At 38.4% G+C, this 15,439-nt stretch overlaps 1 long non-coding RNA gene across 1 annotated transcript; it reads left to right on the top strand.

The window, feature by feature from the left end:
* Positions 1 to 59: 59 nt before the first annotated feature.
* LOC118144061 (uncharacterized) lies at positions 60 to 14,573 on the top strand. Its single transcript, XR_008473573.2, has 5 exons — positions 60 to 117; positions 3,042 to 3,190; positions 3,947 to 4,089; positions 8,246 to 8,368; positions 9,934 to 14,573. It is a non-coding gene; the product is annotated as an uncharacterized LOC118144061 (long non-coding RNA).
* The last annotated feature ends 866 nt before the right edge of the window (positions 14,574 to 15,439 follow it).

Raw genomic sequence — 15,439 nt, 5'->3', positions numbered from 1 at the left:
GCTCCAGGGGGCGGGGCGAGGGCGCGGGGGCTTGTGGGCAAGCGCGGGAGGCGGGGCTCGGCGTGAGTGTCTGCGGGGCTGACTGGGCGTCAGTGCTGAGGGTGACGATCTGGTCAGGTGAGCTGGCATTGCGGTTCTCGCCGGCAGGTGCAGCGGAGGAGATCCTTGGGGTGGCCGGTGGGAGGACGGGTAGCGGTTATGGGTACCGGTGAGGCGGAGTGGGCTAGGGCAGGCGGCGGAGGCGCGCGTTGGGGCGGCGCGTCGGTGTCCAGGGTAGCGGCGTCCCGGGGCGCGCGTTCCCGGGAGGGGCTCGCCCCAGCTTCCCGGGCCTACGCGCTCTGCTTTGCGGGCGGACCCTCCACCCTGCTACCCGGGGTGTTGGGCGATTTGCGGTGCTTCAGATGGCAGAGCCGCACCCCCGCAAAGTCCGCGGTGGGGCCCGCCCCCTCGCGGCGTGGGCGTGCGGTGTTCTTCGGGACAGCGGGTGTGAAAGTGGTATCCCAAGCGCTGGAAGGTTCTGGTTGCTGGCTCGCACCCTTGCCCCATCGCAGGGTCCCTGGGAGTTTTTGGGCCTGCTCGAGCAGCAGCGGTGATGGGTGACGTGGAGAAGCACCTAACCCCTGGCAGCATCTCACTGACTCGTTGCGCTTTTATTCGTATATTTGAGTCCCCAGCAAAGCGTTGTGTAGTTTTGCTTTTGAATGAGATGTACATAGATGATCAAACACGGACACTGCCTGAAAGAAGCTTAAACCTAATTTAGTTGTTGAGGCTACGGGTCAGGTGACCTATCTGCATCTGCAGCTGTCACTTCTTAGTGAGGTAATTTTCACTGTCCTAAACAAGTGCTTTTTCTAATTCCGTCTTTCCTTCTCCCACCTTACTTCCCTCCCCCTGCCCTCAAGCTTTGAATCTTCTCCCACCTTTTTGGAGATTTTGGCCCATCACTCATCCTTTTTCCCGTATCTTTCACTTTCTTCCTCTTTCCACAGACTATGCTCAAGAACAAGTCTTACGTTATCAAAGGCAAATTTAATCTTCATAATCTCATTTACTTAACTCATTTCATCCCCCTCCTCCTTTTTTTTTTTTTTTTTTTTTTTGTCCCAGACTGGAGTGCAGTGGTACGATCATCGCCCACTGTAGCCTCTATCTGCGGATCCTCCCCTCAGCCTCTGGAGTAGCTGGGACTACAGGCACCTGCCACCACGCCTGGCTAATTTTTGTAGTTTTAGTTAGACACCGGATCTTGGAGTGTTGGCCAGGCTGGTCTTGAACTCCTGAGCCCAAGCTCTTCCCCCTGCCTGCCAACCCCTGCCTCCCCAAATGCTGGGATTACGAGCATGAGCCACTGCCCTTGGCCTCCCACCCTTAAAAAAAAATCCCACTGAAACTCTGAATCGAGGCCAGGCACGGTGGCTCACGCCTGTAATCCCAGCACTTTGGGAGGCCGAGGTGGGCGAACCACTTGAGGTCAGGAGTTCGAGATCAGCCTAGCCAACATGGTGAAACCCCCTCTTTACTAAAAAAAAAAAAAATTAGCCAGGTGTGGTGGCCCGAACTTGTAACCCCAGCCACTTGGCTGAGTGAGACTGTCTTAAAAAAAAGAAAAAAAAGAAAAGAAGAAAACTCTGAATAGTCTTCATATAATACACTTTCTTTATCTCTGTGTATCCTCCATGGCATTTGGCACTGCTAACCACTTTCACTTTCTTGAACTCATTTTTTTTGTCATCTGTAACATTACACTCTAGGTTTTCCTCCCAGCTGTCTAGGGCTACTGCCTACTTTTTCCTTCCTTGGCATCTCTTCCTCGGTTTAGTGTACTCCAGGTTTACCCCATCCCCCAGTTGTCACAATGGTGAAACATGACCACATCCTTGATTCTAGCTTCTACCTTTATGCTGGTGACACCTGAATTTATATATAGTTCTATATAGCTACCTACTGAATTATCTCCTCGCCCCATTAGCACTCAAATTCAGCATATCCCAAACAAATAATTTGACTTTCTATTTGTCCTCCAACTTTGACACCTCTTTTCCTTTTGACATTGTATTTCTTGACTCAAAATGCAGTCAGTAATCTTACCAGGCTCCCAAGCCAGAAATCTAGGCCACTGTTTGAATTTTTCTCTGTTCTCCAGCACCTCAGTCTAGTCAGTCATCAAGTTCTTTTTATTTTACTACCTTGATATTTTCACATAACTTTCCGAATATACGTTAGACCTCCTGGCCTGCCATTTCAAGGCTGTCCCATGTCCATCTCTTCAATCTTCTCTTCCTTCATTCTCCCTCATAGTCCCTCACTCTGCCCACCGACTCCTTTCTGTTAGTCACTTGGCAGGCCCCTTTGAAACCCCACTAAAGTTCCAACACCTCTGGGGACACTTTCCTTGATTCTACTACCCTGCCATCTGATTGTTGCCTCTCCTTTGTGGTCAGTTCCATAGCATCTGCATATACCTCTCACAGGGTTCTCAGCCAGGGGTTATTTTACCTCTCAGGGAACATTTGGCAGTGTCTGGGAATTTGGCTCAAAATGTCAGTAGTCCCAAGGTTTAGAAACCCTGCCCAACATATTTATTTTGTTCCTAATACTTTATATATTTTTTTCTTCTCCACTAGACAGGGGACCTTGTCTTGTTTTTGCATCCCTAAATCTTGATTTAGGATCTTTCACATATAGAAGTTAAATGTTGGAAGAAAAGGAAATAAAGGAGGTAATTGCTCAACTCCAAAGATAAGCAGCCTGTGTGCTACCATAGGGTACTTGATAATTTCAGTGATTTTTCTCCACATTCCCATTCTTTATTGTTGCCTTTCAAGGGTGCTCAAACTTGTCCATTTTTCATTTGTTTATTCAGCAGCTGATTTATTTTTAAAATATTCTATTGATTTTTTGTTTATTTAGCATCACTTGGCTCTCTTCTGTCTATGTTTCTTGGCCACTTATGAAGGGGTAAAACAAAAATTAGCTTTCAGAAAAATAAACTAAATAGGCTTGTTCTTATTAGAGGTTGGTTGTTCAAAACTCTGCAGGCCGTAATGACTTCAGCAAATAAAGCTGTTGAATTACAAGTGAAACAATGCAGAAGAATTACAAGACTATGAGGGATTTGGAAAACTGGGAAAAAGACATTAAACGAAAGGATATGGAACTAAGAGGACATAATGGTGTTCCTGAAGAGGTAAATTAAGAATTCCTAATTAACCATCCACCAAAATGAGTTTTTTAAAAATAAGGCATAACTTCTTAAAATGTTTTGTGAAAATGCTGAAATTGAAGTGGTTTGCTTCACTCTCAGTGTTTTTAGAAATTCTGCTTTTCAAAAAGTCTTTGTAATAATTAAATATATTACCATACTTTAAGGCTTAGTGAATAGTTACCAAAAGGATGATCATGTGATAATACTTAGAGGTAAATGACTAGCATCATAAAATATGTAGAGGGGTGTGTGTGTATAAAAATAATATGTGTAGTTATATATTTAGTGATATGTTAACATACCATATTGGCATAAAAATGCAGTTAGTACCTAGGTTGAACCAAAAGTTTTTCTTAAGACAGTGCATTTAAGTATGGCCGGATTTTCATACTGTACATAATATGCAGGCAGTTCAGTTTGCCTTTGCATTACTGCTGGTTCATCGTACTGAGGCTGAAGATAGGTCGTTTTTGAAGTTTGAATTTATGATTGCAAAAGGTATAATTAGAATTTCTAGGTAACACTTTTTTCTTGTGATTGAACAGTGTTCAACATTCGTCAAAGTATGAATTAAACTTTTCAAGCATAATTATTATGAGCGAAGATAGTAAAACACTTTAAAATTAAATTGAAAAATTCTTACAAGAAAATATAGTGAGAATTTTAAACATATCTAGTTATACAAAGAGTAATAGAGCAGAATACTCACAATTTTGTGTTTTTTTTTTCCCGCCTTAGAATTTACCTCCTATTCGAAATGGCAATTTTAGGAAAAAGAAGAAAGCCAAAGCTAAAGAGTCTTCCAAAAAAAACCAAAGAGGAAAACACAAAAAATAGAATAAAATCTTGTGAATTATGAGGCATGGGCAAAACTTGATGTGGTAAGTTAATCTAGTCATCTGCTTCTTAATCTTTGAGTAGAATTTTCTGGGAGCTAGCTGATAGTCATGGGCTAATTGAAAAATAATGTAGAATTATGGCCTGTGTCTTTCTCTTAGACACTATTTTGTGTGGAATAAACATTGAATTACATAGCTCTTTAGGTAATGAGATAATTTTTTTTTCTGCAATCTTCTCTCAGGGAATGGTAGCTAAAACAGCCAGAATTTTGTTCTTTTTCCTTTCTTTCTTTTTGCAAACATTATTATTTATTTACTTATTATTATTTGTTTATCCAGTGTACTCTTCATCCAGTTTCCTCTGGTGATTACATCTTTCTTAGCTGTAGTATATGGTATCAAAACTAGGAAATTGACATTAGTACAGTATGTGTATGGTTCTACATTATTTTATCCCATGTGTAGGTTTGGATAACCCAACTATAATTAAGGTACAGAGATATGGCACCACCACAAAGATTCCCTTTGTGCCATTCCTTTGTAGTCATACGGCTCCCCTCTTCCCCATCTTCTCTAATCCCTAAGCAGCCATAATCCTAAGATACTCCCAGAAAAGAATGTACAGAGCAGAAGCCTTTGTTGCAGACTCTAGGACCTGTAGAATTCTGCTAAAAGAGAATGCCTTTGTTTCTAGTCTTGGGACTGGGGCTGTGTGACAATAAACGTAGGCCTATCTTGATCCCAGGGAGTCGGGCTTCTTCACCCTTGTAGACTGGGATTGCAGATGTGTGTCCTCCCATCTCCCACATGTAATACACAACATACTTGGAGAATCACCACCAGTGCTCTGCCTTACAACCCTCTACCAATGTTTTAAGCAGCCACTGTCATGTCAGCCTGTGAAAGAGAACCTGTTGGCTCTTTCTGTGCTCTGATCTACTTTGAGGATTGATTTGGTTAGGGGTATATGTGTTGGGAGATGTGATAACCAAATTTGGAATATATATTCTTTTTTAATTTTTAAAAAATGCTTATTATGTAATATTTGATTCATACCAAAGAATAGGGGAGATATATGTTCCAAAGCATAGTAATACAATGAATACTTGAGCTGGCCATCTAACTTAAAAAGAATGTTTCCAATACCATTGAAACTTACTGGTATGTTCCTTTCTGATCCTATGTTCTTTTCTCCCCTCTACTCCAGAAGTAACCACTGTCTAATTTCTCTGTTTATTATGTTCTTTGTATTTTTCTGTTTAACATTTTTACTGAGCTATAATGTGCAAAACATACACAGATCTTAAGTGTGCATCTTCCTGAATTTTTACTCAAGTGTACACCTGTGAAGCCACTGTTTGGATCAAGATATAGAACATTCTGGGAGGCTGAGGTGCGAGAATGGCTTGCACCTGGATGGCGGAGGTTGCAGTGAGTGGAGATCACACCATTGCACTCCAGCCTGGGAGACAGAGGGAGACTCTTAAAAAAAAAAAAAAAATTTTTCAGCCTCACAGAGGCCTTCCTTTCAGTAGATAACTTCTCAAAAGTCGCCACTGTTCTGACATCTCATAATGTAGGTCAGTTTGGAATTTCACATAAATGTATTATGCAGTATGCATTTTTTAAGTCTGGCTTCTTTTGCTATCATTATCTGAGATCCATATTGTGAGTAGCAGCGGTTCTTTTTCATTGCTGACCAGAATTCCATTGTGTGGATATCTCAATTTGTGTGTCCATTCTCTTATTGATACACCTTTGTGGTGTTGGCGGTTTGGGGCTATGAATAAACCTGCTGTGGACATTCTTGTACTTGTCTTTTGATGGACATGAGCACCCTAGAGGGGATTTGCTCGGTCATAGTTTATAAATACATTTAGCTTTAGAAAATACTGCCAAACGTTTTTCCAAATTATTTGTGTGGCATTTTTCTTTTCTTTCTTTCATTTTTTTTTTTTTGAGACGGAGTTTCACTCTTGTTACCCAGGCTGGAGTGCAATGGTGCGATTTCGACTCACCGCAACCTCCACCTCCTGGATTCAAGCCATTCTCCTACCTGAGCCTTCTGAGTAGCTGGGGCTACAGGCGTGTGCCACCATGCCCAGCTAATTTTTGTATTTTTAGTAGAGGTGGGGTTTCACCATGTTGACCAGGATGGTCTCGATCTCTTGACCTCGTGATTACAGGAGTGAGCCACCACGCCCGGCCTGTGCGGTATTTTTCTTAATAAAACTAAGGGTAATTAGGAGAGAACTGGGACTTTTATTTAGTTTGCCATCTGCTTCAGGATTGTACCAGTATAAAAGAAGTAAAATTTTGGGTCTTGAATTTCTCACTGTTGGAAATGATACTTTCTGAAAATAGAATTTATTCCCAAGTGTCATATAGCCTGTCTTCATTTTTTTGTGTGACTTCTTGTTACACAGCCTGTTCCTTTTCATCAGTTGATGTCTTCTTATAATGCCCTTTCCTGAAAGGCATCATCTCAGATGATTTCTTACAGAGATGTTTTCTACACAGATATTAATTGAGATCCTGCTGTGTGTAAACAATGCCATCATGATTGTACTGCATAGCTTGCAATTGTCATTTTAGTGTCTCTATACAAGATATAGTTGTTTAGTTTCCATTTCATTCTAGTTCAGATCTGAGCAGCTGCTTTAGTGCCCTGCTGCTGTTAGTTTTCTATACATGTCAGCATAGCAGGGTTGGGTAATCCTGACTACCATGTTGGCAGGCTGGCGGTATTTCTAGAATCTTCATGCTAAAACACATAGCTAAATTTCAGTCCATGTTTCAGTGTTCATTTAATGAAACTATGAATAATTTTTTTGTTTTTATAAGCAATGTTTTATACGTAAATAACTTTAAAATAGTGTTGAATGAAAAAAGGATTTTGTTTATACAATGATTAAAGTTTGTGTTTAAATGTGCTTTAATGAACTCTAATGCTGGTTGCGGTGGCTCATGCCTGTAATTCCAGCACTTTGGGAGACTCAGGTGGGCAGATTGTTTGGGCTCAGGATCCAGACTAGGCTGGGCAACACGGCAAAAGCCCTTCTCTTCAAAAAATAAAAAAAATACTCGGGAGGCTGAGGCAGGAGAATTGCTTGAACTTGGGAGGCAGTGAGCCAAGATCGTGACACTGCACTCCAGTCTGGCATCTGGTGATGAAGCGAGATCCTGCCTCACAATAAATAAATAAATAGCTGGGCATGGTGGTGTGTGCCTATAGTCCCAGCTACTTGGGAGACTGAGCTGGGAGGATGGCTTGAGCCTGAGAGATCGAGGTTGCAGTGAGCTGAGATCACACTACTGCACTCCAGCCTAGGCAGCAGAGCCAGATGCTGTCTCAAAAATAAAATTAAATAAAAATAAAATCTTACTAAAAATCATTGTTTTATCACATGAAAAATGAGAGAAAAATTCTGGTGGGGGTCTATGAAATTATTTATTACCACGGAAAGTAGTGGGAGTCAAAAGAGATTGAGAATTGTGGGACTAGCATATTATATTTTTCCTTTGGTATAGGCAGCTATATTTTGGAATATACTGAGAGATGGTCTAACATAATAATTGAGAACTCTTGGAGGAAGTAGACTTGGCCACTTACTAGTTGAGTGACCTTGAATGAGTTAACCAACTTCTGCATTTCAGTTTCCTCAAGTGAAAAATTGAAGAAAAATCAAGTGAAGGTAATTATACCTTCCTCATAAATTATTATGAAGTTTAGGAGCTAATGTGCTCTATCTTTTTTTTGGTTTTAAAATAGCAGTTTTAAAGCAGCAGGTTTTTTTTTTGTTTGTTTGTTTTAAAATAAGGAAGAATGATGTTTTTTAAAGAAAACTTCCTCTGCTACTGGGGTGCTAATTATATTAGTTTAGGGCTATTTGCAAACTTCCTGTAAGCCATAATACCTAACTGCTATAGTTTGTGATTTGGGGGTGATTGGTATAGTCTATTGACTTAACTTTATGAGTTCAAAGTCAGATTCTTGGTTTGGATCTTGGTTTTCTAAACAAAGGCATCTTTTTCTCTGGATATAATCTTAACAAGAGATTTGGGTTGCTTTGTAAGCCTGTAGGTCCTTAGATTGTAACAATTTATGTTCTTTTGAGTGTATTCTTTTTAGTATGTCTTTTTTTCCCCCTAATGATCATATAATTATGAGCACTCTTTTTCTTCTTTTGAATTTTAGGACTGTATCCTTGATGAGCTTGACAAAGATGATAGTACCCATGATTCTCTGTCTCAAGAATCAGAGTTGGAAGAAGATGGGATTCATGTAGATTCTCAAAAGGCTCTTGTTTTAAAAGAAAAGGTATTACTTACTTAGGTTTTGTTTTTTTCAGGTAAGCAGGAGCTGTAGAAAATCATTTGGATCCTAAAGTTTCTTGAACATAGTTTAGTAGGTATTTAAACTCTATGTTGTTGTTGGCTACATCCCTCTCTGGAGGCAGTGGAACATAGTGGTTAGGAGTACATACTTTCGAGGCCTTACCTGGGTTCAAATCTCTTTTTAAACTCTGAACTTCAGTTTTCTCATCTGTAAAATGATATTAATATTACTATCTTCAAGGGGTTCTTGTGAGTAGTAAATGAACTATTTTATGTAAATACTTGGACTGTACTTGGAGTTGTCCAGTGTTTTTAGTAGTAGATTGAAGTAACTTTAAATTAGTGTGTGATTCTGGGCATAAGTATTATATTCCACTCCTGCATATCAAAGACTATCTTTGGCTACTTTTTGGAATGTTCATTATCTCCCTGAGGGATGGTTCGTTATTATAAAACCAGCTGTATTACTTTCACAAAGATGGAACTCTTTTCAGATTAAAATCTTGATGCTTTTTTTTGGTTACATTTCTTAGGTTGGTATTGTCAATAAGGAGTATAACGCTAGGTATTTTACTCATTTTCTGCCTGGGCTCTTGGATTGTGCCCATACAATGATCATATACAGTTAACCCTTGAACAGTGTGGGGTCAATGCCTCATGCAGTAAAAAAAATCTGCATATAATTCTTGACTCCCCCAAAACTTAACTACTAATAGCTTACTGTTGACTGGAAGCAGTATGGATAACACAAATAGTTGATTAGCACAAATTTTATGTGTTATATGTATTATTTACTGTATTCTTACAAAAAAGTAAGCTAGAGAAAAGAAAATGTTATTAAGAACATTTTAAGGAAGAGCATGTGTATTTATATAAACATATTTTGCTAAGTAGAAGGGTATCATAAAAGTCTTCATCCTTGTCATCTTCACATTGAGTAGGCTGAGGAGGAGGAAGGGGAAGAATTGGTCTTCCTCTCTCAGGGGTAACAGAGACAGAAAAGGTGGAGAAGGTGGAAAGGGAGGCAGGCACACTTGGTGTAGACTTATTGAAAAAAATCTACATTTAGTGGCACATATACACCATTCAATATTATGCAGCAATGAAAAACGATGAGTTCGTGTCCTTTGTAGGGACATGGATGAATCTGGAGAACATCATTCTCAGCAAACTGACACAAGAACAGAAAATGAAATACCGCATATTCTCACTCATAGGCGGGTGATGAACAATGGGAACACATGGACACAGGGCGGGGAGCACTACACATTGGGGTCTATTGGGGGGGAATAGGGGAGGGCCAGCGGGGTGGGGGAGCTGGGGAGGGATAGCCTTGGGAGAAATGCCAGATGCGGGTGAAGGGGAGGAAGGCAACAAATCACACTGCCACATGTGTGCCCCAAAACCTAAAATGTAATAAAAAATAAAAAAACAACAAATCCACATTTAAGTGGACCTGTGCTCTTCAAACCTGGGTTGTTCAAGGGTCAACTATAGTGACTTTAACATCTGTAAAAAAGATCATCTTATTTGATTTCTTTTCTTCAGGGCAATAAATACTTCAAACAAGGAAAATATGATGAAGCAATTGACTGCTACACAAAAAGCATGGATGCCAATCCGTATAATCCCATGTTGCCAACAAATAGAGTGTCAGCATATTTTAGATTGAAAAAGTAAGGACTTTCTGTAATGTGCGTGAATGTGAATGTCTTATATATATATTGAGACTAATTTTAAAAAACGTTTGTAATGAAGTGTGGAGGACAGATTGAAAATGTATTGCATTTCTTTTCAGCTGTAAATTTTTATAGCTCACTCCTTTTTATTGAGTTATTTTGTTTAAGCCATTTTAAACATCTGGTGCTAAAAACTATGTTTCCATAGCTCACTTTACTGAGATGTTCCTCTAAAAATTCAATAAAAATGTTCTTTTCTAATTCACAAAGCTAAAAAAGTTTGTTGGATGTTTTTAGAAATTAATATCCTTCATTGTTTTGAAAAACCATTTACCCACTTTTTAATCTAGAGAACATTTATGATGGTAAACTTAAAATATGTTTCAACATCTGTCTTTAAGTCATACTGACTTTTAAAATAAATACTTAATGTGGAAGAATATAAAAGGTATTGTCTTATCATATGCAGGTAACCAGCCTATCATAGGGGTTTTTTGAAAAGGTAAATAACATCAAGGAAGACATTCTTACTGTTTTAATTATTTGGAAATACAAATTTTATTGTTATCTGAGTTTTTACTATTTAAATAGCATATTTTTATGTCTTTGAAACTCATATTAATATTCTAAAAAATTAGGGGATCTTTACATTTTATAATATTTGATAATCTGCAGTATTTGTATCTCATGTATAAGTTATAGAGAATAATTAAAAAGCCTATATAAGGGCCCCTCTCAATTTAAAAACCAGAAGATTACCATTATTTTTGAAATTACCTTGATGCTTTTTTCTGTATTCTGTTCCTTGCCTCCCTCTCAGTTAACCACTACCATGAATTACATATTTATCGTTCTTTTGGTTTTTAAAAAGGTTTATTATATATGTATATGTCTCTAAATAATATATTGTATAACCTTGCTTATTTTTGAGCTTTAAACATATGTAGTTGTCTGTGGCTCACCTATTTCTCTGAATATTACATTTTTATGATTCATTCTAGTTTTGATGCGTATAGCTCTAGAGCTCTCATTGTAACAGTTATATAAGATAATTTCTTTTTAAAAATATACCATTTATTTTTTATTTTTCTGAACGCAGTCTCACTGTCTCACCAGGCTAGAGTGCAGTGGCGCAGTCTTGGCTCACTGCAGCCTCTGCCTCCCAGGTTCAAGTGATTCTCCTGCTTCAGCCTCCCAAGTAGCTGGGTCTATAGGCACTCACCACCACACCCAGCTAATTTTTGTATTTTTAGTAGAGACGAGGTTTCACTGTGTTGGCCAGGATGGTCTCCATTTCTTGACCTTGTGATCCGCCCACCTCAACCTCCCAAAGTGCTGGGATTACAGATGTGAACCACTGAGCCCGGCCATTATCTGTCTATTCTTGTGTTGCTAGATTGTTGGTTGGTTCCTGTCTTCCTTTCTTTTTCTTCTCTCTCTCCCTCCCACTCTTTCTTCCCTCCTTCTGTCCCTCTTTCTACTGCCCACTTTCTGTCATTTCCTTCCTTATTTCAGTGATGCTAAGAACATTTTTGTTCATATTTTTTGGTGTTGAGTCATAAAATGTATATATGTTCAGCTTCACAGGATGATGATAAAGGTGGTTTGTTGTTACACAGTTGTTCCAAAGGTAGATGGATGAATTACATTCACATTAGACGTGTATAATAATGCTTATTTCCTACCCTTACCAACACTGATATAATTGGGCTTCTTAATTGTTTTCAATCTAGTAGGTATAAAATGGCATTTCATTGTACCTACGAAGAGTTCTTTATTCTGGATACTAATTCTTTGATCTTTTTCATGATAACTATCTTCTTTCAATTTGTAGCTTATCATTTTTTTTCTTTATGAAATTTTAATTAAACATTTACTTTTAATATATTTCAGTTTATTAATTTTTAAAAAAGATTAGGACTTTATAAAGTGGTTTGTTAAAAAAATAGTTTGCTGCTTGGATTCATAATAGTCTCCTCTGATTTCTTCTAAACATTTTTAAAATTTAATTTTCACATTTAGGCCTTTTCACATATGCCAAAGGTTTTTCCAGCTCTTATTTTTGGAATAGCACTACTTTCCCCCATGGATCTGCCATGCTACTGTTGTCATATGTCATGTTTGCCTAGATCACTTTCTCATCTTTTGTTCTTTACACTGGTCTCTTGCCTGTCCTTACATCCATTCCACAATCCATCCAAGCATTGTAACTGTAAGTCTTGATATTTGGTGTAGGGCATATTCTCCTGTTATTTATTATTCAGCAATGTCTTGGGTATTCTTGGACTTACTCATCAATATAAATTTTAGAATCATCTTCCCAAATTCCTTAACACATCCTGTTGAGATTTTGATTAGAATTGCATTAGATTTATAAATCAGTCTGGAGAGAGTAATATTATTACATTTTTGTGCTTTGTTATAGATGAATGTGAAATATTTCCACTTACATTGTCAATGTCTTTGAAAATAGTCTTACAATTTTTTTTGCATCTGTGTCTCGTACATCTTTGTTAGATGTTTTGTTTGTTTCTTGTTGATCTGTCATAGTCACCTTACTAAACTTTTATATTTTAATATTTCTAGCAGTGTCTTTAGATTATTTTTGAGTTTTCTTTTTAGACCATCATATCATCTGAGAATAATGTCAGGTTTTTTTCTTTGTTTCTAGTCCTTGTATTTCTTTCTTACAGAACTACATTGGTGGAGACCTCTATGTAATACCAAGAAAAAGCAGTGATAATGGGCATTCTTGTTTCTTGCATTAAAGGGAATGCTACTAATGTTCCACCATTAGGAATTATAGGCATACCTTGTGTTATTGTGTGTCGCTTTATTGCATCCACAGATACTGTTTTTACAAAATGAAGGTTTGTGGCAACCCTGTATCAGGCAAGTCAGGCAACTCTGTGGGTGCCATTTTTCCAACAGCATGTGTTTACTTTGTATCTCTGTGTCACATTTTAGTAATTGTTGCAGTATTTCAGACTTTTTTTGTTGTTATTATATCTGTTATGGTGATCTCTGATCAGGGATCTTTGATATTTCTATTGTAATTGTTTTGGGGAGCCATCAAGCATGCCCATATATTACGGCAAGCTAAATGAATAGATGTGCATTCTGTCTGCTTCACTGACCAACTGCCCCCCCATCTCTGTCCCTCTCCTTGGGCCTCCCTATTCCCTGAGATACAACAGTATTGAAATTAGGCCAGTTAATAACCTACAGTGAGGCCGGTCATGGTGGCTCATATCTGTAATCCCAGCACTTTGGGATGTCGAGATGGGTGGCTCACTTGGGGCCAGGAGTTTGAGACCAGCCTGGCCCAACATGGTGAAATCCTGTCTCTACTAAAACAGAATTAGCCGAGCATGGTGGTGCATGCCTATAATCTCAGATACTTTGGAGGCTGAGGCATGAGAATGCTTGAGCCCAGGAGGCAGAGATTGCAGTGAGCCAAGATCATGCCACTGCACTCCAGCCTTATGACAGAGTGAAACTCCGTCTCAAAACAAACAAACAAACAAACAAAAAATGCCTACAGTGGCATTTAAGTGTTCAAGTGAAAGAAAGGAAGACTCGCACATCTCTCACTTTAAATTGGAGGCTAGAAATGATTAAACTTGGTGAGGAAGGCATGTTGAAAGCCAAGACTGACTGAAAGTTAAGCTTCTTGTGCCAGTTAGCCAAGTTGTGAATACAAAGGAAAAGTTCCTGAAGGAAATTAAAAGGGCTACTCCATTGAACACAAGTAATTAAAAAGTGAAAGAAGCCTAATGTTGATAGGGAGAAAGTTTTATTGGTCTGTATAAATTAAACCAGCCACAACAGGTGAAGCAGCAAGTGCTGATGGAGAATCTGTAGAAAGTTATCCAGACGATCTAGCTAAGGTAATTGATGAAGTTGACTATATTAAACAACACATTTTCAGTGTTGACTAAACAGCTTTCTGTTAGAAGATAGTGCCATCTAGGACTTTCACAGCTAGAGAGAAATCAATGCCTGGCTTCAAAGGACAGTCTGATTCTCTTGTTAGGGGCTAATGTAGCTGGTGGCTTTAAGTTGAAGACTGTGCTCATTTACCATTGCAAAAGTCCTAGGACCCTTAGGAATTATGCTAAATCTACTCTGCCTGTGCTCTATAAATAAAACAAAGTCTGGATGACAGTACATCTATTATAATCTGGTTTACTGAATATTTTAGGCCTAATGTTGAGACCTACAGCTTGGAAAAAAGATTTATTTCAAAATAATACTGTTTATTGACAATGTACCTACTCACCCAAGATCTCTGCTGAAGATGTACAAGGAAATGAATGTTGTTTTCATGCTTCCTAACACAACATCCATCTGCAGCCCATGATCAAAGAGTCATTTCAACTTTGAAGTCTCATTATTTAAGAAATATGTTTCAGCAGTTCAGTGGTCCCTCTGATCTATCTCTTGCTTCAACAGTGTTTGGATGGAACAGATCCCCCCCGCCCCAAAAAAAAATTAAAAAGAAAGAAATACGTTTCATAGGCTATAGCTGTCATAGATTGTGATTCCTCTAGTGGATCTGGACAAAGTAGATTGAAACCTGGAAAGGGTTAACTAATTTTAGATGCCATTAAGAACATCTGTAATTCACGGAGGAGGTCAAAATATCAGTGTTAATGGGAGTTTGGAAGAAGTTGATTTCTACTCTTACGGATTACTTTGAGGTGTTCAAGATTTTAGTGGAGGAAGATATGACTGAATTGCTGCAATCTTGTGTTCAAACTTGAATGGATGATCAGTTGCTTCCTATGCATGAGCAAGGAAAGTGGTTTCTTGAGATAGAATCTACTGGTGAAGGTGCTGTGAACATTTTTGAAATGACAACAGAAGATTTAGAACATTATACAAACTTACTTGAAAAAGCAGTGGCAGAGTTTGAGAGGATTGACTCCAATATTGAAAGAAGTTCTATTATGAGTAAAATGCTATCAAACAGCATCACATGCTACCACTACCACCCTGATCAATCAGCAGCCATCAACATCAAGGCAAGATACTTCACCACCAAAACATATATATTCACTGAAGGCTCAGATAATCATTAACATTTTTTAACAAAGTATTTTTAAATTAAGGTATATACATTGTTACTTATCCATAAGGCTTTTGCACACTTACTAGATTACAGTATAATATAAATATAACTTTTGTATGCACTGGAAAAACAGAAAATTTGTATGACTAGCTTTATTGTGACATTTACTTTGTTGTGGTGGTCTAAAATCAAATCCACAATATTGTTGAGAAATGCCAGTATTGCTTTTATTATGCTTAATTAAAAGGAAGTGGGAAACATGCCTTCAGTGGGTAAGTAAATTCCCTTTGCAAGGATTTCA

This window comes from Callithrix jacchus, chromosome 9 (genome assembly GCF_049354715.1).
Source record: "Callithrix jacchus isolate 240 chromosome 9, calJac240_pri, whole genome shotgun sequence".
Taxonomy (NCBI): Eukaryota; Metazoa; Chordata; class Mammalia; order Primates; family Cebidae; genus Callithrix; species Callithrix jacchus.
Note: the sequence above shows the minus strand (reverse complement) of the source record. Positions and strands in the feature narration are given on the sequence as shown.